General features: G+C 35.3%; 1 long non-coding RNA gene across 1 annotated transcript in view; it reads left to right on the forward strand.

Annotated features, from left to right (window-relative positions):
- The first annotated feature begins 1447 nt into the window (after window positions 1–1447).
- The window catches only part of LOC118766338, a 23691-nt gene continuing 2638 nt past the window's right edge, over window positions 1448–22500 (forward strand). Inside the window, exons 1-2 of the long non-coding RNA XR_005002273.1 lie at window positions 1448–1459; window positions 15712–15721. This is a non-coding gene — a long non-coding RNA (uncharacterized LOC118766338). The remainder of the gene's footprint in view (window positions 1460–15711; window positions 15722–22500) is intronic.

Genomic DNA, 22500 nt, shown 5'->3' on the forward strand with positions numbered 1-22500 from the left:
CATACGAAATATACAGAACAAAAAGTGATAAACACACACACACACACATACTCATGCACACGCACAATTACACACTCACTCACACACATACACACACTCGAATCCACAAACCACACGTTCATTCACACAGTCACATACGAAAATTAACAGAACGAAGTGATAAACACACACACACACACACACACATACACACACATACGCATACACTTTTTTCAAACACGTGCTTGCACACACATGCAATCACTCAGATACACATTCACGCGCATACCCGTTTACACACACTCATTCACACAAGCATGCATCCAAACGCTCACAGACTCACGCACAATCACACACACACAGATGTATGCCTAGAGCTGTACAGATGCACACCGGAACACACAAATATAAAAGCACGCATTCCACAAAAGATCTTTCACGTCAGTATGCTGTATGTGTATGTGTCAGTGCAACTCTACGTCCCTTTGTGTGTTTGCGTGTGTGTGTGTATGTGTGTGTGTGTGTGTGTTGTGTCTATGTAAGTATATGCAGCTGTGTGTTTATTTAGCTTTGTGTGCTGTGAGACACTGTGTGTGTATATAAATGTGGACATATATATGTGTATATGTATGTATATATATATATGTATATATATATATATGCATATCATATATATATATATATATATATATATATATATACACATGTATATATATATAATATATATATATATATATATACATATATATATACTATATATATATTATATATATATATACATAATATGTATAATACATATACATGCATATGTATACATGAGTGCGTGTGTCTCTCTCACTGTATATATATATGTGTAAGTATGGTGTGTATGTATATATATGTATGTATATGTTTACATACATACATATATATTTACATACATACATACATATATATATATATATATGTCCACTTTTATATACACACACAATATCTCACAGCACACAAAGCTAAATAAACACACAGCTGCGTATACTTACACAGACACAACATATATATATACATATACATATATACCGGTATGTATATATGTATATATGTATATGCATTTGTATGAATCGGTGAAAGACATAATAAGCCAAGCTAAAGACGTTCCACTCAATTAGCTAAGCACAATTATATTTAAGTATGTCTCTCCAGTCAATGTCCTTAAAAATTTTTTCAATTTTTTCTCTCCAATAAATTTTAATTATATATTTCAATCTTATATGGCAAATCAGTCTGCATGATAGCGTTGTTAGTTTCAAGCTTGTAACCAACTAATCACTATATGACTATGATGCACTCGGCCTCATATGCACGCAGTTTTACGGTCTGGTGCTTGAAACATAATTCAAAGGGTATTTTTGTTTTTCTTTCTTTTTTTTCCAGTCATTTGACTGCGGCCATGCTGGAGCACCGCCTTTTAGTCGAGCAAATCGACCCCGGGACTTATTCTTTTGTAAGCCCAGTAGTACTTATTCTATCGGTCACTTTTTGCCGAACCGCTAAGTGACGGGGACGTAAACACACCAGCATCGGTTGTCAAGCAATGCTAGGGGGACAAAACACACCACACAAACACACACACACATACATACATATATATATATATATATATATATATATATATATATATATATATATATATATATATAATATACATATATACGACAGGCTTCTTTCAGTTTCCGTCTACCAAATCCACTCACAAGGCATTGGTCAGCCCGAGGCAATAGTAGAAGACACTTGCCCAAGGTGCCACGCAGTGGGACTGAACCCGAAACCATGTGGTTGGTAGACAAGCTACTTACCACACAGCCACTCCTGCGCCTATATCTTACGTTTCACAGTTACATTGCTCTTCCAAGCTCTGTATATCTATTAATAATGCTTTGTACTATAGGCGCAAGATCTGAAATTTGGGGCGAGGGGATTAGCCGATTGCATCAACCCCAGTGCTCAACTGGTACTTATTTCATCAACTGCGAAAGGAGGAAAAGCAAAGTCGACCTGGGCGGAACCTGGACACAGAAGGTAAAGACGGACGAAATGGCGCTAAGCCCTTTGCACGGTGTGCTAACGATCCCACCAGCTCCCTGCCTTTGGATCTCCAACTGAACGGAAGAATTATCTTCCGTTCAGATTGATAACACTTCGATGGTAGTATTTAGTTTAATCCCCTTTACTCTGAATGATTTTAACCTTGGAGAATTTGGAAAAGTTCACAACGGTTCATATAAAAGGGGCCATCAGCTCCTCTTTATTTGAACCGTTGACCGTCAGCGATGAAGAGCACTGGTGGACCTGGTCGGCTCTGTGCATGGTGACGTCTATGAGACCACTAAACTGGGATGACCCCAGCCTCATCAAGTAAAGGCATGAAGCAAGCAGCAAGCAAACAAGCACGCAATTATTTAATCATGTTTAGAATGAAGGAATTTAAAAGTACAAACTGTAGTTGATGTCGCTTTGCATCTTTGCCAATTGATGTTCTATCCACTTCGTATTAGGCAACGTACGTCTCACTTGCGTATAAAAGCCCATGTAGGACGATGTTATATATGGATCAGTGTTAAAATGCAAAGTTACAAAAAAAAATAAATAAAATAACACGATGCATGGAGATAAAATAAGTTATTCATTTTTATTTCAATCATAAATCACATCGACTGCAACAATTAGTTTGACGTTTTAGCGATGTGTGATGCAATCAATGAAATAAATGGAAGAATTTTAGTTTTATATATGATTTAAAAATTGTAAAAAGAAGAAGGAACAGAATAGTCAAAAATAAACACCATAAAATGTAACCGTTAATAATATCAGAGCTTTTGATTCACTCAAAACGATCTTGTATAAAGCTGGCATTTATTCATTCACTATATATTATGATATATGACTACAAATATAATAAACGGTCGATGTACATTAACTAAGGATATTTTTTAAAAGCATAGATTAATGTATGATGTGATCATTTATTTTTCAGCTGTTGGGTGATGTAAAATATTGAAATATTTAAAATAGAGAGAATATTGTGTTTGTTATCATAAAATGATATTAATTAAATGAATATATTGTTTCATAAAACAAGCTCATCCAAACATCCGTTCAGAGTTAATATCTTTTTGTCGTCACAAATCAAAATCTATTTCGAAATATTTTATGTCACCTAACGGCTGAAAAATGACAGAAACACTCACATTAATCACGCTTCATAAATCAGGATAATTCGCCAGATAATGTTGGCCAACATTCGATATTTTTGTTGTAGGGTGGTAAAAAAAATCTATAATGGGTAAAATCTATAATGGGTAAATTTGTACGAAATCAAAATGTTTTATATTATCGTGTATATTAAAGGCTAATTTTAATAGTTTTTATAGATTGTGTACCGTATATGAATAAGCAAAATTTCGTATGTATTTATAATATAGATATAAATAAAAGCATCGAAATCGATACAACGCGAGGCTAAATGCCAACATATATGTATTTTAAGCTGAATACAAAATTATGTTAGTACACGGATACATATGCATATGAATCAATATCTTTAAATTCAAAATTGTTATTAGTTCAAATGTGCCTGAGGTATATTCGAACTTGTAAGAAAAACATGCACTGTATTTTCTCATGGAGAAAATTACTTCTTACCACATAGCCTGCACAATATATGTATATATATATATACGTATATATATATTTTATTATATATATATATATATATATATATATATATATATATATTATAATATATATATATATATATAATATATATATATAATATATATATATATATATTATATATATATATATATATATATAATATATATATATATAAATGGAGTTGAACGAAGATGTTAATAAAATTCTTTTACTTTCGACATATGTTTCGAAGACAACATGGTAACGGTTTGTTGAATTTTCCATGTTAACGGTAAACATAGGATAATTCATTCACCCATTGAAATATATATATACATTGAAAAATCTTCTGCCAAATATAAATGAAATACACTCCACATCTCCATCGAACCTCGCCTATAGGCTCAAACAGAATGTAGTGGAACATAGAACTCACTGGTTTTCTGCTGGCCCCTTGATAACATTTACACATTTGATTCGCATTTCTAATAATTTTTATATTCTATGTCTAATTATTTCTTTGTATAATAGTGCTCACTTGCTTAGTAAATATTACTTGCATTATTCTCTCACAGTCGTAAACTCTCTTTTTTAAACAAACATTACGGTAGTCCAACAACAGGGAGAGAAGCAGTTTGTCAAGTTTTCCCTTCCCCTGTAAGCAACATAGAGATTTCAATTCAGCAGCCCATCTGTAAGCTTTCCAGAGGGTGCATGAGAGTTAGAGAAACAGAACATTGCAAACAATGAATGGAATAAACATGAAATGGAAAAATCGTATAACTAAAAAGGCATTACTACAGATGTATACACCCTGATATTGTTGCCTCATAACATCCAGAAAAATGGATACTTTTTAACAAAATTTTATACAAATACCACTTAGATGTTGTGGCTTCCGCGTATATAGGGATTTATGGGAAATAATTTTTTTATGGGGTGGAGAGACGAGTTTCAGAAAATTCACTGGTCTGACAACTTTTTCCTCATAACTTTCAGGAAGTTGAGTATCTTTTAATGAAATTTTCTATACATCCCTTTCAAACGGCGTAGATTACAATTATAAAGAAATATGTGGGGAAAATTTGGGGATTTTTCCTCACATATGTATATGTGTCTTTGTGTGTGCGCGTGTGTGATATCTTTGTGTCAGTGTTCATGTTCTACCCACCACTTGACAACCGTTACTGGTATGTTTGCGTCCTTGTAACTTAGCGGTTCGGAAAAGAGTCCGGTAGAATATGCTTCAGACTTTTTAAAAAATAGGTTCTGGTGTCGATACATTTCCAGGCGGTGTTCCACCATGGCTGCAGTCAAATGGCTGAAACAAGTAAAAGTTAAGATATGTGTGTGTGTACGTGTCTGTGTGTGTGCGCGTGTGTCTCTATGTGTGCATGTGTGTTTGTGTTTGTGCGTGTGCCTGTGTGTGTGTGTTCTCCAGATCTCTTTCTGCTCTATTCTCCTACACATTCTTCAGCAGTCTCCTTCTTCTGCTCTTACTACTACTATTAATACTACTGCAACTATTACTACTACTACTACTACTACTACTACTACTACTACTACTACTACTACTACTTCTACTACTACTACTACTACTACTACTACTACTATTACTACTACTGCTACTACTACTACTATTACTACACAATTCAACCATTTTCATTTGTAATTTTTTTTATTTTGACAAGTGTGCGAAAAAAAAACGATAATAATAACAAGAAAAATCGCATGAAAAGAGCAAGAAAATAGGAACAAAGTCATAACAGGAAAATATCAATAATTGAATTCAAAGAGTAAAAGAGAAAAAAAACAAATAAATAAGCAAATCATGGTAATTCTAAAAATAAGAAAGGAACTATCTAAATATATATCGAATACACACGTGACACAACAACAACCGCTAAACAATACCATCGTCAACAAAGAAGCTGTGGAAGAAGAATATTGAGGTGGGGGTTGCTTTCAAAGGTATCAGGGGGCTAATGAGATCCTACAGGGGGGGGGGGGGTGTAGAAAGTAGAACTGGAGATGAGGGTGGTGGTGGTGGTTCTCGAATAGATACAAGTGTCTGTGTGCGAAGCGAATCTGCCCTGACGCCAAGGCTAGTTCGGTAGTTCGACTGATTAATTCCAATTGACGACAAATGTGTATTAGAAGAGAATGATGTGTAGAACAAAGGATTCGATGATGGAAATGAAAAAAAAGACACATTATAACGAAACAATATTAAGAAGAAGAAGAAGGAGGAGGAGGAGGAGAAGAAGAAGAAGAAGAAGAAGAAAGGCGGGGAGGAGAGGAGAAGAAGAAGAAGAAGAAGAAGAAGAAGAAGAAGAAGAAGAAGAAGAAGAAGAAGAAGAAGAAGAAGAAGAAGAAGAAGAAGAAGAAGAAGAAGAAAAGAAGAAGAAGAAGAAGAAGAAGAAGAAGAAGAAGAAGAACAACAACAACAACAACAACAATAATGATATAAATGATAATCTTTTCTACTAAAGGCAGAAGGCATGAAACTTCGGGGGAGGAGACCAGTTGATTACATCGACCCCAGCGTTTCACTGGTACCTAATTTATCGACACTCCAAATGGATGAAAGGCAAAGTCGACTTCGGCGGAATTTGAACTCAGAACGTAGCAACACGCGAAATACCGATCATGAGCAGAAGTAGTGGAGGAGCATCATAGTCATGTGTTGAGAAGAATTCCTTGGGGTTTGGATAATTCGCCTTTGGAAATATGGGTGTTTTGTTCAACATCCTTAAACAACCCTTATTCAGAGACTTATTTCAGTGGAATTGGCTACTTAACCTGAAGTAAATTCCAACTAGGATCCACCTGCAAGGCCCAGTGCTGTTTGTCTTGATATGAGATCACCATGTCGCGCACATATGGTTGTGCTGCATGTACCTAGTGTACCAGACGAGCTGTCATGATGGGTATGCTGGGCTTCGTGTATTTTACCCAAGGTCACTTTGATGGCATGCACTACTCTCTCAGTCAATAATATTCTGCTTAATACCACAGAATTGCTTGTCAGTTATTTGCCCTTATCCGGTTGAGCATGTCTCTTAGTGGCTGGTGATATGTGTATCTCTGGTCACGAACAGTAGTAGTGAGGGAGCATCATAGCCATGTGTTGAAAGGAATCATTTGTGGTTTGGATAATACACCTTTGGAAACATGGTAGTTTTGTTCAACATCCTTAAGCAACCCTTATTCAGGAACCTTTTGAATAGGATGGGCCACTAGACTTGAAAAAACCGTGATCCCCCGACCGCGAGTCCGCTGTCCTAACCACTGAGCCATTGCGTCTCCACAAAGATAACTGTATGTTTGTATAAATGATACAAGTTTGTTAATACTAAGCCATACAAGCAACTGGTGAGTGCACGGTCTCAATAAACTTGTATAGCGATTGAGAAATTTGAAAACCATTCTTGTGAATTAGTAGTACTGATTGAAAGAGGCTCGGAACCTTCAGTGTCCAGAAAGTTGGTGCTGTACCGGTATAGTATCTAGATTGAGTATTTTACAACATACATTGCCCCCTATAATTTTCTCTCGTTTGTGAACGCGTAATACAATCTGGAGGCTACGCTATCATTCCGTTTACGAGCCATTAAAAAATCTCTCCTTAACTTGTGAACTACGTCTTCTAGAAAACATGTACAGCATGCTAAGACTCATCAGCTTGATATTTCTCTTTCAAAAGACAAGCCAGCATTATGTTGGTTCGTCTCACATGTTTAATCAGAATTAATCTTTTTGAACGTAACATGCTATCAGCTGAGAAAGTCTGCTCTCTTCTAATTAGATATTCAGTATTTAATCTTCATGGATAATGAAGTCCAAGTGGAAATTGTTTAAAACACAGTGATGTTCACAGTTTTATCTCTGACGTTATTGTATCTGTTATTGTCCAGGCCTCGACAACAAAGTACAAAAGTGAATAAAAATGAATAGAGTGAGAGACGATAGAAACAGAGTTAAAATAATTAATAGAGATAGAAAAATAGATGTAAGAAAGAGAGAGAGAGAAAGAGAGAGAGAAGATGATGAAAGAAGAAGTGAGTGAGAAGACTGATATAAGAAAGTTGCAATATAAAAACCTGCCTATATATATATACATATATATATATATAATATATATATATATATATATATATATATATATATATATATATATGTATGTATGTATGTATGTATGTATGTATGTATGTATGTATTTATATATGTATATGTATATATGTATGTATGTATATGTATGTATGTATGTATGTATGTATGTATGTATGTATGTATGTATGTATGTATGTATGTATGTGCGTATAATATGTATGTTTTTTTTACACTTCTTTTATTTTTTACAATTAAGATACCAGTGAAACACTGGGGTCGGTGTATTCGACTAGTCTTCTTCCCCAAAATTTTAGGCCTTGTGCCTTTAATAAATAAAATTATTACTATTTTTCCTACGGTGGCGACCTAGTGGAACCTTTAGCACTTCAGGCAAAATGTTTACCTGCATTTCGCTCGCCTTTATGTTATAAGTTCAGGCAAAGGAGCCCGGGACGCCGGTGTTTCTCCTTTTCCTATCCACTGTCTTCGGCGATTGACATTTTTATAGAAAACCCCTTTGGAGTATGGTAGGATGGAAAACTGAACTGATATCTTATGGGAAAAGCGTGCGCACCCTGGGTATCAGAGGAGGGATTTTCCAGCGTGACAACCTATATCCGTTGCTTTTTGTTCTCTGCACGATACTCCTGACCTTGGTACTCAGGAAAATGAAACTGGGGCACCAACATCCCAAACAATCACCCACCTCCTCTTTATGGATGATTTGAAACTGTATGGCAAACACGAGACACAAGTGAGTTCCTTGGTGAACACGGTCCACTGTTTTAGCACTGATATTAGAATGGAATTTGGACTCAGGAAATGTGTGATAATCTACCTAAAAAGAAGCAAGGCACAGTCCCCAGCAGGGATAAAATTACCGAACTGACTTGATTAAACAAATTGAAAAGGAAGGATACAAATACCTAGGTGTACTAGAGTTCAACGAGATAATGGAGAAGTAAATGAAAGAGCAACTGAGGATGGAGTATTTCCGAAGACTGGGGTTGGTGTTGCGCTCAAAATTGACTGGATTGAATAAAATCCAAGCAGTTAATACATGGGCGATAGCATCACTTCCTTATAGAGCGGGAATTAGAAAATGGCAACAGAGAGAAATGAAGAAAATAAATACCAATACCAGAAAAATGTTGACAGTACACGGAGCCTTCCACCCTAAGGGTGACACCGATAGGTTGTACTTCTCCAGAAGAAAGGGTGGGAGAGGTTTAATCAGTTGCCAGGTCTGTATCGAAGCAGAGAAAATAGCTTAGGAGGGTATATAAAAGAAGGCCTTGGAACCACTGTTCAAACACACGATGAAGGCCGGCGTCATAATCACTTAAAATTGTGTAACTATAGAATAATTTAAACAAGAAATCAACAAAAAAAGCATGCAATGAAAAGAAAATATAGGGTCAGTTTGCAAGAGATGTGAACGCCAAGACACATATAGGGGACCGGTGACTATGGATTAGAAAGAGTGACCTGAAGATAGACAGAAGTACTCATATGCGCAGCTCAGAAACAAGTGTTAAAGACTAAATATATGAAGTTCAAAATTGACAACACCGATAGCGATAAATGCGAAATATGTGGTGTGAGGAGTGAAACGGTATGGTACATCGTTAGTGAATGCCCGAAATTGGCACAGCGCGAGTACAGAAGACACCATGATAATGTGGCGAGAATAACTCATTGAGAGCTCTGTAGAAATTACAGCTTACAAAGAGCAAAGACGTGGTATGAGAAAATTCCAGAAGGAGTTACCGAAAATGAGGATTTCGAAATCCAGTGGGATGTAATGATCCAGAGCGATCACCCGACATTGGAAACTGATCATTGTTGTGGTGAATGAAAAAAGAAAGAACAAGTATGATAATTAACATAGCAAACCCCGGTGACAACAGGATCAGTGTGAAAGAAGAAGAAAAAATATACAACTCTGACGATTTTAAGTGGGAAATACAATACGAAGTTTGTGGTCAATGAAGAGAATAGTCATGATACCAATAGTAATAGGTGCACTTGGAAGAATCAGCATTCAACTACCAACGCGGCTGACAAATATTGGTGCAATGTGAAGGTAGAACACCTACAACAATAAGCATTGCTTGGAGCTGCAAGTATTCTTGGCAGGGTTCTTGAAACATGACCAGTAAACAAATGTCACCTTAGTCTGTTGGCTGCGGACAGCGGACACTTTCTATCATACCCAGCAAAATAAGGTGTAAGTTTTCTTAAAATAATAATGATAATAATAATATTTCTTGCTATAGGCACAAGGCCTGAAATATGTGGGGAAGGGACAAGTTGATTACATCGACTTAATTTATCGACCTCGAAAGGGTGAAAGTCAAAGTCGACCACGACGGAATTTGATCTCAGAATGTAGCGATGGGTGAAATACCGCTAAGCATTTTGAACAGCGTACGAACGATTCTACCAGATCGCCTTTTTAATGATAATAACAATAAAAAAAAATAAAAAAAAAAAATAATAATAATAATAATAATAATAATAATAATAATAATAATAATAATAATAATAATAATAATGAGAACAACAATAAATATTAATCTGACGAGGGTAATTATATATTACACTCGTCAAACATAATACACATGTGACGTGAGTGAAGAACACACGTCTACAATATATGTTTGTGTGCGTGTGTGTGTATCTGTCCGTGTGTGTGTGTGTAAATATATATATATATATATGTATATATGATGGCTGAAGAAGGGGAATTTTCCTTGTGTTGTATGTCTTGTTCTCTGTTTTCTTTTTTGTTGTTTTAAAAAAATGTCCGTTTCCTTGGTTATATTTTTATGTTTTCGTTCTCTCATTGTGTTGGACGTTTTTTTTTTTTTTGGTGTCCTGTACCCATATATGCATGTATATATGCATATATATGTAGGTACGTACATATATGCATGTATATATGCATATGTTTTATTTATTATTTTGTTATATATATATATATATATATATATATTAATATATATATATATATAGTATATATATACACGTTTATATACATGGGTAATTTGGACGCGCAAAAGTGTTAGTGCAGCTACTTGTACAAGTGTATTTGTGTTACTGTATTATCATATATCAGCACAAATAGATGCATATACATACACACACATACATACGTACATACATACACACATATATATATACATACATAAATACATAATATATATATTTAAATATAAATATCAGTATATGTAGTTTGTGTGTGTGTGTGTTTATGTATTTATGCATGATTATATATGTGCATCATTATGAAGCATGGATTTCTAGCAAACATGAATACATATGTACATATATGTGTGTGTGTGTCTGCATGCATGTATTAATGCATGTATATATATCTATATACATTTATATACATACGTATATATGTAGTTATATGTAGAGCACTATACTTAGACTTGTTCTCTCTGTTTCTTTTCCCCCCTCTCTACTTCTTTGTCACTTTCTGTCTTTTCTCTCTCTCTCTCTCTCTCTCTCCCTCTCTATTTATCTATCTATCTATACATACATGCATATTTATGCGCACACCTACATGCGCATGACATCGATAAATACACTCTCACAATCTCATGAACTACACACACATACACACATGCAAACATACACACATACATGCATATATATATATATATATATATATATAATATATTATATATGTATATATATATATATATATATGTATATATATATAATATATATATATATATATATATAGATTATATATATATAATATATATGTATATACATATATACACATGTATGTATTTATATATATATACATGCATGTATATTTATATATATGTACACGCATACACACTGAACAACGAATAAGAAATTCGCTGGCGTGTGAAGAATAAAAAATGAAGAAAAGATATATATATATATACCCTTAAATTCTTGGAGACAATTTAACACGCCTCGTTTATGATTTTACTTAATTAGTGTGTTATTAAATTTTTTGGAAAAAAGAAACTATAAAGAAAAGAAAGAAATACCTTCCAGACAGTCAGTTCTGAAAAGAGTTGTGGCAGCTTTATTTAAATGTATCACGTAAAACAGCTCTATTTTATACCAAAATAATAATAAAAAAACGGGCAGGCTTTGTAACCTAGATTTTCTTGTTGCTATCGGTTTGTTGAACTTTTTTTTTTATGGTGTCTGCACATGTTTGTTGTTATGTGTGTTGTTGGTATGCAGGAAGAAAATGTCGGTTGGTCATGGCGTATGTATTTCTGTCTGCTGTCAGATACGACGTTCGTGTTCTTTTGTCTGTGTGTATGTGTGCAACGTGGAGTTGTATGTGTATTTGTATGAGGCTGAGTATTTGTGTGTTTCTGTGTGATTTCCGTATGTGTAGTTGTGTCAATGTATGTCTAAATGCTTTCGCATCTGAGTGTATCTACGTTTTTGTATGCGAGTTATTGTGTCCGTAGTTATGTATTTGTGTCTGCTTCTAAGAATGAATACGTGTCGGTGTATGCAAATATATATATATATATATGAGAGTTCGGTTACATATACGTTCTTGCCTATTGTTTGCACGTGTGTACTTCTCTGTACGTGTTTGAGCATTTATTTGCGTGTGTGGTTGTGAGACTGCATTTATATAGAGATATGAATATAGTTACGTATTGTCTTTACGTTTGTGTGTGTGTGTGTGTGTGTGTGTGTGCCAGAGTTTGTGTGCAAATATGTATGTTCTGTTTTTCTGAGTGTGTCGTGTGTGCAAGTATGTAAGTGGATGTGTGCGATTGTTAGTTGACAGAGAGGGATTGGATAGGTTGAATCTGGAGAGCGACAGATAAAATGTCTGAAGTATGCTGTCATGGCACTGAATGCACTGATTTCAAATTCGACAGAGTATCAACTTTGTCTTTCATCATTGTAAGGTCAACAAATACAATATCAGCCAAGTACTAGAATCGATTGAATATTCGTACAAAGTTTCCTGGACGTGAACAGAATATGAAAACCATATATGTGTATGTGTGTGTGTGAGAGAGAGAGAGAGTGTATGTGTGTGTGTATACATATATGTCTATGTATATGTATGTGCGTGATCCTACATAGGGTATATATTTACATATATACATATGTAAATATAATACGTTACAATTAATCGGTAGCCATGATAAGACTCCGAGTTTCGGATGTCGGGGCGGAAACCCACGCCGCCATCTCTTCAGTTAATTGGACATCGAAAAGAATGGTATGAAAATTACCGTTAAACAAAGATATATATATATATATATATATATACATATATACATACATACATACATACATACATACATACATACATACATATGTATATATATATATACATACATATATATATATATATATATATATATGCACACACATATATATATATATATATTTATATATGTGTGTGTGTGTGATATTCATGTATATATATTATAGAGAGCGAGAGAGTTACGATAAATGTGTGTGTGTGTGTATGAGTGAGAGAGAGAGAGAGAGAGAGAGAGACATCATACTATATTATTTGAACTTCTGGTACTGATGAAATAAACAAAAAATGTCTTCCATCCTGTGAGTGATAAATATGATTTAATATGGACCAATTCGAAGGCGGTGAGCTGGCAGAAACGTAAGCACGCAGGGCGAAATGCTTAGCGATATTCCGTCTGCCGTTACGTTCCGAGTTCATATTCCGCTGAAGTCAACTTTGTCTTTCATCCTTTCAGGGTCGATAAATTAAGTACTAGTTACGCACTGGAGTCGATGTAATCGAATTAATCCGTTTGTCTGTCCTTGTTTGTCCTCTCTGTGTTTAGCCCCTTGTGGGTAGTAAAGAAATAGGTATAACGTCTGCCGCTACGTTCTGAGTTCAAATTCCGCCGAGGTCGACTTTGCCTTTCATTTTTTCGGGGTGGATAAAGTAAGTACCAGTTACGCACTGGGGTCGATATACTCGATTTAATCTGTTTGTCTGTCCTTGTTTGTCCTCTCTGTGTTTAGCCCCTTGTGGGTAGTAAAGAAATAGGTAGTTCGTCTTTCTATACGGCCTATGTTCAAATTCCGCTGGGGTCGACTTTGCTTTTCATCCTTCCGGGGTCGATAAATTTAGTACCAGCTGCATTCTGTGGTCCATGTAATTTACTGACCCCCACCCCGCCTTCACCACCTCCTCCAAAAAATGTCGGTACTTTTTGCCCAGAGTAGAAAAGAATATGGACAAAATCGACTTGTTTATCTGGAAGACAACGCCCTCTCCAAATTAGATATGCAGACACGCAACCGTCGAGCTTCTCCCCGTTTGCATAATTTATACCAACAATATTAAGTGTGATTCAAATGGGCCAAAGGAACGCACGTTTTTAATTCTTTCACTTCTTTCCTCTTCCCACTTTTTCATTTATCTTCTACTCGTCCTTTTTCTCGTTTTCTCAAAAATCAGGGTCTTTTCTCCATTTTTACAAAGACCAAAGTCATGTCTTGTATTCATATTCATCGAATCCGAAATGTTGCTTGAAAACACCCGACACGGCATACAAATTTATCAAGTTATCGGATCTTCATAGCATGAAACTATCAGATGCTCGAATTTTAACACTATACATACAGACAGACAGACAGGTAGGCAGGTAAGCAGGCAGACAGACTGAGAGATAAAAAGATAGATTGCTAGATAGATAGATAGATAGATAGATAGATAGATAGATAGATAGATAGATAGATAGATAGATAGATAGATAGATAGATAGATAGATTGACTGATTGATTGATAGATAGATAGATAGATAGATAGATAGATAGATAGATAGATAGATAGATAGATAGATAGATAGATAGATACATACATACATACATACATACATACATACATACATACATACATACATACATACATACATACACATTCACGCACGCAAGCATTCACCCGTTGGCATATATGTATATATGTTTTAATTTTTACAAACATAATTAAGTTGATTATAATGTCAATGATATAAATTCATCTCATTGTCTCTGTTTCTAAAATGAATGCATTCATTTACTTGGCGTTACACACACGCACATTGACATGTATGTAAATAGATGTTTGTGTGTGTTCGTGTGTGTCTGTGTGTGTCTGTGTGTGTCTGTGTGAGCATGCGTGTGTGTGCATGGGCGTTTGTGTGTGAGTGTACCTGTGTATTTATGCTTGTATGTGTGTATTGAAAGACAGATATAGGGATGTATACATACATATATATTTATATATGAATGGATATATGTATATACTTACGTTCAAAGACACATACATATATACATACTTAATACATACGTACATACATACATACATGCATGCATGCATACATACATACATACATACATACATACATACATACATACATACATACATACATACTTACCTATACACACATACATACATGCATGCATGCATACATATATTCTGATATCATTTTCTCCCAATAACTTAATATTCCTAAAATATCATAGATATGAATTTCTATCTGGGCATTGTATAAACGTTTATCTCATTAGCATTTATTTATCCTCTTATCTCTTATATAATGGAAACTATTTAGAGCTTATTAAACAGATTATTAAATACATATACGTAAAAGTATATAATGTAACATGGCCGATTAAAACAGAGCAAGATATAAAACGATAAATACCTTACACATTTCTCTCCCTTACGAAAAGTGAATGAGCGAACCGCTGGAGTCTTTTAATATAAAAAATGATATTAAACTTAATATACGAAGCTGTGTTCCATACTAATTCTTCTTAATCTATTGAAATTAGAAATTTCAATACATGTTAATGTTTTATTTTGAATTGGTCTGTTTAATACGAAATGTCTAATAAATGAAAACTGATTTTGTTTTTGTAGTTAATATTTTCTTTCTTTTCTAAAGGAATGAAAGGTAGACTTTTCAGTGTACATATATTTATATATATATATATATATATAATATATATATATATATATATATATATATATATGTATGTATGTGTGTGTGTGTGTGTGTATATTATATATATATATATATGTATAGATACATGTATATATGTATATATATATATATATATATACAATATATCTATGTATGTATATATGAATATATAATTATACACATGCATATATGTGTGTTTGTGCGAGTGCACTTTGCAATCAAGAAGTCTCGGTTTCGTCCCACCAGGCAGTCATCTTGTAGGAATCTCTTTTCTTATCACTTTAGTAGACCCATGCGTTTTGAATGATTTTGGATGGACGAAACCGTCTCAAAACTTCTGGAATGTACCACGTATATAGCGATATAGTCTTCCTCAGACCGTCTGATGAAGTTTATATAGTCGAAATTTCGAAGTAATAGTCGATGTGTCACTTGTACTTATAGAATAAATATGTTGCTCTACTGAAAAGTATTACCACACAGCCACTCCTACCCCTACTTATGTATATAAATACATAAGTACATACGCCCATCAACACAGAGAACATTGGAAAAACATTCCCATCCAAACTTTTACCACGTACAAACATGTTTGGCCGGATATTATTGTTTTGAACAAGCAAGAAAATGTCTGCAGTCTCTTAGAGGTCACCGACTCTATTGGTGTAAATATTTCTTTGAAAATGATAAACAGGATTACTAGTTCGAAACTTTCAAAAGCTATACCCAAATTAGACATCCACATTTATATCAATAATAATTTGTACATTTGCTTTAGTGAGTAGAAACCTAAGTGACAATAGGGATAAGCTAGAGTTTTCAGAGAAAGAAATAAATCAGCTAAATTGCTCACTACAAGTACAATCTTTGAGTGGGTCAGTAAAATATGGCAGGCTTTCCTCAAGTTCAAAATGTGAATCTATTTTTGCTATCTACATTTCAACGATGGACGTTTGTATCTTTGTTGGAAACCAGCTCCCTCTTCGCATAATAATTAGAAATAGAAGAAAATAATACATGTCTTAATACTATTTTCTTTAAATTATGTGCACTTGATGTACACATAAACACTGTCAACGTTGTCAGTACATTTCGTTGTTTCTGATTTCTGAGATGTGATGAGTGGATTTCAACTCTGAACCTATGCTGTAAGGTCATATCTTTTGAATAATGGGGCATACACTAATTGTTTGTAAACAATAAAAATTTTGAATGGTACAACAATGCACTATAATACAGACAATGGGCTATATACCTGTTGGAATTTAACCATCCATAGTCTGATATGATATTTCGGAAGAATATTCCTTCTTCATATATTCTTAGATGGAGTCGCTGCTATAATCGGTTTTAGAAAACCAATGATATCAGCGACACCATCTAAGAATCTCTGAAGAAGGAATTTTATTCCGAAATTTCATCGGACTATGGATAACTAAATTTCAACAGGTATATAGTCCGTTTTTGTATTATAGGACATTACTGTACCACTCAAAACATATTATTCTTCATAAACAATACACAATGCTTCAAGCGAACTACAATACTCTTCTAACACTATTGTTTATTTTCAACCGAGACCCGTTATGGACCGTGTTCTCCTTGATTCTTTCGTCGAGATTTACACTCTGAACACACACACACAAACACATACACACACACACACATACACTCATACACACAAACATACACTCACTCACACGCGCACGTTTAATGTTTAAACAAAGATTTTCTGACGAAAATAGATTGTTGTTCTCAATACAACTGACAACTGGCAAGCAAAGATTTATCACTATTTTTCGTGAGTATATATCAGTGAAAATTTTCAGAGATCAATCTAGAAATTTCTAAATGTATATAACAACGACCGCAGAACCATATAAACAGCGTCTCTATTACAGCGTTTCCAGCAGCGACGGGATGGGGGAAAAGCGGGAAAGAAAAACAATGACGACAACAACAACAAGAGTAATGGTCTCAATTTTTTGCGCAAATCTAGTAATTTTGAGGGTGAAAAGGTTAAGTGATTACATCGACCTCAGTGCTTAACAGGCAGAATCGATCGATACAGCGTTGAGAAAATACTTCTTCTTTCTTCGCCCTTTTCAAGTCTAGCCAGACTCATGGGTCCGGTTTCGCGGTTTCTGTGGCGTATGTATCCCACCCACGAGCTGGACGGGATGCCAGTCCATCGCAGCATTACTCAAGAAACAGGAAGAGAGAGTGAAAGAAAGTTGTGGCGAAAGAGTACAACAGGGGTCGCCACCACCCCCTCGTGGAGCTTTTAGGTGTTTTCGCTCAATAAACACACACAACGCCTGGTCTGGGAATCGAAACCGCGATTCTCCGACTGCGTGTCCGCTGTTCTAACCACTGGGCCATTGCGCCTCCGATAAAATACTTGGAATACAGCAATACCTCGACTATCGCGGGTGTTATGATACAAAACCTTCCGCGATAGGTGAAAATCCGCGAAGTAGAAACAGTACTGTACTGTATATTTTTTTAATCACTTTTTAGAATTTGTATATATTTATTTTACACACAAATGCAAAACAACACCACACACTCTCCTCCCGAATTTCGTTTTGCAGACAATATGTGCGATTCTTTGTTTTCTCATCTACAGTACACTACGTATTTTCTTTTGATATATTTTAATTAATACGCTATACAATGCAGTACTGTACACTGTCTTTGGTTATTAATTTATTAATTTTTAGGCGTGAAAATGTTTATCTTACCACAGAAATAATTAAAAGCTAAGACAATATAAATACTAATCGGCCGCAGAAACCCGCGATATATGAGGAGTCCGCGATATAAATTTCCATATATTAGCCAGAAAAATCTGTGATGTGATGTAATGAGTGCGCGATAGGTGAACCGCGATGTTCTGAGCACGAGATAAGCGAACCGCGATATGGCGAGGGATTGCCGTGTATTCAATCGTGGCTGTTTACATTCTGAGTTCAAATGACTTGGATTCAGCATTGACGCGAATGTCATATCTAAGATTATCCTCCTCCTCATCATCATCATCATCACCGTCATCATCGTCAGCAGCAGCAGCAGCAGCATTATCATCAGTATCATCATTATCAACATCATCATCTTCACCATCTTCATTATCATTTTTATCATAATCACCATGATCATCTTTATCAAGATCTGCATCATCATCGTCATTCTCACCTTCATCACCGTCATCACCATCATCACCATGATAATTGTATACTTGTTACATTTCCTTCTCCGTGTATATCTTTCTTTCTTTCACTCCTAACGTTTTTTTCTGTCTTCTTTCCATTCTTTCTTCCCTTCTAGCTTTTCATGTTTTGTTCAATGTCTTCAGCATGATTCATAATAAATTTCTTCACATGAATCTTAATTTTTTTGTTCTCTTTTTGCTTTGTTTGATGAAGAGAAACTTTTAAAAAGACTAAATTAGACTCACAAATAATCTTACTAAATGACGTTAACAACAAAAAATCAACTATACGTCGCTATCGGAGAGAAGAGTCTTTGCTATTTCTAGTGTTCGAGCATCCATCACTGACGTGATGAAGGAAGGTCGAAATCACGTGAACTTGTGGTCTTGGCGCTGGGGATGAAGGGGATTTATACCCACTGCGAGAGTGATATAAACAAAAGTGCTTGGTAGCTCCTTTTATGTAGGTCATTGATCTTGGGCTGCTATGAAAAACCCTTCCGTCTCTGATTTTAAGCCAGAAGACACTAACGATTGGTGGGTATGGGCTTTGTCAGCATCGGTATTATTAGCTCTCTTCGGGTATTTGCTGTCGAGACGTTTTGCTTGCCATTTATCTGTAAGAATATCTAAGGCAGCAGATTTAGTACGGGTTTTCGTACGCTTAGTTTTTTTGTGCTTGTTTCCAGTACGTCTAATTCTGGGGTTTGTTGTATTTGGAATTCACTTAGATATTTCTATTGTTTTGTACTGTGTATGATGTTTTTTTTTTTGTTTTCATGCTTTAAGACAAGTTTTAACATCCAGTCATCAGAGTTTTTTAGGTAGGTGTTTAGGCCAATTGTGGCAAACTTCATTGTTAATTCCAGTTGTAAAAGTCCACGACCACCCTCTTTTCATGGCAGGTAAAGTCGTTCTATATCTGCCTTAGGGTGGTGCATTCTATGCATTGTCAACAATTTTCGTATTTTCTGTCAAGATTACATAATTTAGTAATTGACCAGTTAATAATATTGAAACTATAAGTCACGACCGGTAAGGCTAAAGTATTGATCGCTTCGATCCTGTTTCTTGCGTTCAGCTCTGTCTTGAGTATTCCCCCTACCCTGCGATAACATTCTTTTCTTATCCTTTCCCTCATCATTGAATGTTTTATTCTATCACCTTCAAATACCCTTACGTATTTATAGCACTCTGCTGGTTCTAACTCCTTTATGACGTTTTGGTGGTCAAGATTAATGTTGGAGGTTTTTCTCATTTTGTCATCTGACAAAGGTAGCTTTTGCACATTTGTTTAGGCCAGATTGCATCCGGATGTCATCACTGAACTGTTTAACAACTGTAGTTGTTGGCCATTTTTTGCAAAGAGCTTTAAATCATGCAAGTAACAGAGATGATTTATATTTTTATCAAACATTTTATAGAGATATTTATGTCTCAATTTGGCTAATTTCTGCGTCAGTTAACCATTTAATCTTCATGATATTTTTACATACATTATTTAATTTATCTGCGACTAATTTATCTGCAGGAGTGGCTGTGTGGTAAGTAGCTTGCTAACCAACCACATGGTTCCGGGTTCAGTCCCACTGCGTGACATCTTGGGCAAGTGTCTTCTGCTATAGCCCCGGGCCGACCAAAGCCTTGTGAGTGGATTTCGTAGACGGAAATTGAAAGAAGCCTGTCGTATATATGTATATATTTTATAAGTGTGTGTGTGTTTGTCACCCGAGCATTGCTTGACAACCGATGCTGGTGTGTTTACGTCCCCGTCACTTAGCGGTTTGGCAAAATAGCCCGATAGAATAAGTACTGGGCTTACAAAGAATAAGTCCCGGTGTTCGATTTGCTCGACTAAAGGCGGTGCTCCAGCATGGCCGCAGTCAAATGACTTAAACAAGTAAAAGAGTATATATTTCCATACTTTGTTGCCTACTAAGTTATCCATAAAGTACATGTTTGTACAATAACATTATTGTTTGGGTTTAGTTGGGATGTATAGAAAGCTTTCAACACATCTCTAGAATCCTCTCTAGTCCATTTTATATGTTTTGCTTTAGGTGGTGTTTTTGATGGTTTAGGGTTAGGGTTATCCTGGTTCTGGTTACCTGGTAGTTTTTTTTTTCGGACTTTATTCCAGCAGCAGATTTTTCCACCCTGGTCTGGTTCTCCAGTGGGTAACGCTGGCTTTGTTGCCCCAGGCGATGACTGATCTGGCATGAGTTTTGGCTTGTCATTAAAGCATTGACGGTGACAATAGGAGACGGATCTATTTGTTCAGGGTTGACTTTTTGACATGACACCGCTCTCTTGCACTTCGAATAGATATATTTGTCATATCGTAGGCTGATAGAGCAAAAATCGCCTCTATTTTTTTTTCATGATAGCTATGTTTCCGGGCATAACTATTGTGTGATGTTTAAGCTGAGTGACTAGTTTGCTTCTTTTCATATTCGCTTGTGGGAAGTCGCTTTGTTTTTGTTTGGTTCGGCGTCACTCGTGACACTTGCTTTTCTTTTATTTTCTGCGTGTGTACTTGTGTGGTGTAGGCATTATTTATGTTGCTTGTAAATATTAACCTGTGCACATAGATGTATGGACAGTTGCTCGTATAGGTAATTATTCAATTTACGTACTTACTGTGTAATTGGTGTGTTAGAGCTCTCTACATTCCTCTTTGGTATAGTTCTTATTAACCTCTTCAAGTTCCATTTGAATGGAAAATTGAGAGTGGAGAGGGAAGTAATGTCCTCGAGTGAGTTTATTGGAAAATGCGTGAAAGTTGAGAATAAGGCAAAGAGTGGGTGGTACCTCTCTAAGTGTAGACCTTTGAGTCGGAGAGAAGGAATTGGAGAGGACTTACTCCTGGGGTTTCAGGGAAATCTCAGAGAGTAGGGCTCTTCCATTATCCCTAGAGGACCAAATCTCTCTCATCATCCTCTCCCATTCCTTTTAAAGCTTTGTATGCTATGCATATATATGTCCCTTCTTTTTCAGTGTGTACCGTGTATACATAAATTCTTTCTTTCTGCCGTCTTTTTTTATCATTTCATCATATGTAAACTCCTGCACTTTGTCTGTCTTTGTATTGTCTCTCACATCCTTCACCCTTTTGGCAATTAAATGAAAGCATTATTATTATTATTATTATTATTATTATTATTATTATTATTATTAGTAGTAGTAGTAGTAGTAGTAGTAGTAGTAGTAGTAGTAGTAATAATTTTATTATTAACATTATTATTAATATTAATATTATTATTATTATTATTATTATTATTACTATCATTATTATTACTAACATTATTATTATTATTATTATTATTGAGTGAGAGAGCAGTTCATGCCATCAAAGTGACACTGGGGTAAAATATACGAAGCCCAATATACCCATCATGACTACCCGTCTGATAAAGGTACACCAGGCACATGTATCACAACCATATGTGCGCGACATGGTGATCTCATATCAAGATAAACAGCACATGACCTTGCAGGTGGGGCCCAGTTAGAATTTCCTTCAGGTTGAGTAGCCCATCCTGCTCAAACGGT

The sequence above is a fragment of the Octopus sinensis genome, linkage group LG15, assembly GCF_006345805.1.
Source record: "Octopus sinensis linkage group LG15, ASM634580v1, whole genome shotgun sequence".
Classification (NCBI taxonomy): domain Eukaryota; kingdom Metazoa; phylum Mollusca; class Cephalopoda; order Octopoda; family Octopodidae; genus Octopus; species Octopus sinensis.